The sequence below is a fragment of the Eptatretus burgeri genome, chromosome 2 (assembly GCF_056783735.1).
Source record: "Eptatretus burgeri isolate ZD-2024b chromosome 2, Ebu_testis_v1, whole genome shotgun sequence".
Taxonomy (NCBI): domain Eukaryota; kingdom Metazoa; phylum Chordata; class Myxini; order Myxiniformes; family Myxinidae; genus Eptatretus; species Eptatretus burgeri.
Window position 1 is genome coordinate 144,568,507 of NC_140962.1, and position 2,473 is coordinate 144,570,979.

Sequence of the window (2,473 nt, forward strand, 5' to 3'; positions counted from 1 at the left end):
CCTCTCTATCCCTCCCTCTCTCTCTCTCTCTTCCCCCCACCCTCTCTCTCTCTCTCTCTCTGCCTCTCTTCTTCTTCATTCACTCCCTTGCTTGTGGCCCTCTATCACCTTGCTCTTGCATAACCTTTGATTTTTGCAAGCAAAATTGTATCCTTATCGTTTTGTGTTTATTTTAACAATAAAACATTCAAATCTTCAAAAACAAATATATAATTTATCCTCTATTCATGTTTTCTCTAAAATGAAAATCTCACTGCCTTGTATGTTTCTGTTCGATTTGTGCAGTTTCACTCGATTACCAACTTCCTTCGAGGCAGAAATGTAATGAAGAAGAGACGTGGTCTCTTACGGCACAAGTGAGCTGATGACGTGTTTTGAAATATTGTTACGGAAATGGCCCTTATTGGACTACTAAATATTGGATTAGCTCAGATCCCCCATTAAATGCATGGTTAGCTCGGTTATGTGGTAAAATGGACGTTACATGTGTGTCGGGAGGTTTAAGAGGCTGTATTATTGTTTGTGCAGTGGTGGTGGAACGAGAGCTCCCTCTTCTTCTTCCCCATCCTGGACGAGGCCCCGTCCAGTCGGCTGAGAGGGTGTGGACAAAAAGAGGAAGTGAAGCTAAGGGGAGGAGTTTGTCGGTTTTCGCTGAGAGAGGCATGCTCGTGTGTCGAAGGAGCGAACGAGAGAGAAACGAAGGCTTCGTAAAAAGGTTGAGTTTGTGGAAAACAGTCGGGTTTTCAAGGGGTGCTCGGGGTGGTTTCGAAGCGAGCGAATGAAGGCTTCGTAAAAAGGTTCAGTGTGTGGAAACAGGTCGCTCTCGAGGCACGCTCGTGTTTTCGAAGCGAGCGAACGAAGGAGGCACAGTGTTGGATCTGCCGGGAGAGACGCTGAACCTGCCTGCACATCGAGTCTGCAGTTTTGGCAGTAAGAGAGGCAGCCTGCACGTCGAGTCTGCCTTTTTGGGGCAGTGGGAGAGGTGGCCTGCATGTCGAATCGGCGATCGACTCTTATGAGGAGGTGATTCTGCCGTGAGAGAGACGGCAGCCGGCTTTGAGAGGCAAGCGTGGAAAAGGAAAGAAATGGTGATTCTACAGAGAAAGAAACTTGGAGGACGGAGTTGCGAAGCCGGGCTTCGAGGCGGGAAGGCAGGAGTGGAAACGACAGAGCCTCTGACGGTCCCTGCTGACACCAACGGCTCGACACGTATGCTGATCCGCTTGCCGGAGCCCGGTACCTCGATTTGGGCCTTGTCTGGTGAACATGCCAGGCCTGGATTTGTATGCTGGACAGAAAGAGAAATCAGCTGAGGCCCATCGTCGACCTTACGCGGGGTCAGAGCGCATGGAGACCGCATGCGGTGCGGAAAGGAAAGAGTGCGGCGCCGCGATCTTGCCACGTGGCGCGTTCGAGCTGAGCCTCAAATCCCTGGACATCCACCTGTTGCGAGCGACATTCGTGCTTTTGACACTGTCCTCTCATCCATGAAACATCACAAAGTACTCTGTCTTGTCTTGCATGCTGTCTGTCTTTGTCTGCACGTGTTGTATAAGGCATATCTCGGTAGGGACCCCCTCGAAACCTGTAGTCCGTGGTTCCCTCGTTAAGAACGGGTTAAAGAATGTTCATGAAAACATTGTCGTGAATGTTTTGCTTGTGTCGTATTCCCCGATGTTCCCCTATAAATCTGGTTGGTTCGAATGAAGTTGCTGCAATGGATTAATTCGTGTCGTGTCGAGGAACGATCCGTTCGATTGGCATATACAACTAAAAATGGTTACAGACTGGCAGAAAACGCTCGGCATCTGACAAAACCAGTCTGGAACCGGGGTTCTATTTCCCCAACTGGTAAGGTGCAACGATTACGTTGGTATCGCGATTGAAGATGTGTGACCCGAGGCCTGTGCCGAGCCGGCCGGTGTTATAAACCCGGGAGATGGCGGTGGTGAGGGTGGCGCCAATAGTTGGGCGAGAATCCTGCCACCCCGGATCCGTAACAATATGATAGAAATCATTGAACTCAAAATTGTAAAAATTTGAACAATCACAATCTGTCTCCATGTTTTTTTTTCAATATTTTTGATGTACTCCTTTCAGATGACTTCTGTTTTGATGACATGCTCTGCGTGAAATGAACAGAGAATGAAGAAATGGTCTTGTTCCAAAAAGTTTGTGTCTTTGCATCAGTTGACATGCCCAGCCCCTGGCATAATCCGTTTTGGAAACTCATCGTGGACCATGGGGGCAGATGGAATCCCATCCAAAGGGCTCAACCGGGGCCACAGGACCGATTCAAGGAAAGTTCAGAAAGCTCCATCTGTAAATCAACCTGGTCAACAGTGATGGAACGCAACCCTGAACAACAGGTCATGGTGACTGGAGCAAAATTCTGCGGTACATTTGGGCACTTAATCTGAGCCTGAACCCAAACTCTAACCTCGTCCCTTCTCATAACCGGCCCATACCTGTC

The 2,473-nt window shown here is 48.9% G+C and overlaps 1 long non-coding RNA gene across 1 annotated transcript; it reads left to right on the plus strand.

Moving 5' to 3' along the window:
* Positions 1 to 282: 282 nt before the first annotated feature.
* On the plus strand, positions 283 to 2,053 carry LOC147033415 (uncharacterized). Its single transcript, XR_015051247.1, has 2 exons — positions 283 to 356; positions 529 to 2,053. It is a non-coding gene; the product is annotated as an uncharacterized LOC147033415 (long non-coding RNA).
* The last annotated feature ends 420 nt before the right edge of the window (positions 2,054 to 2,473 follow it).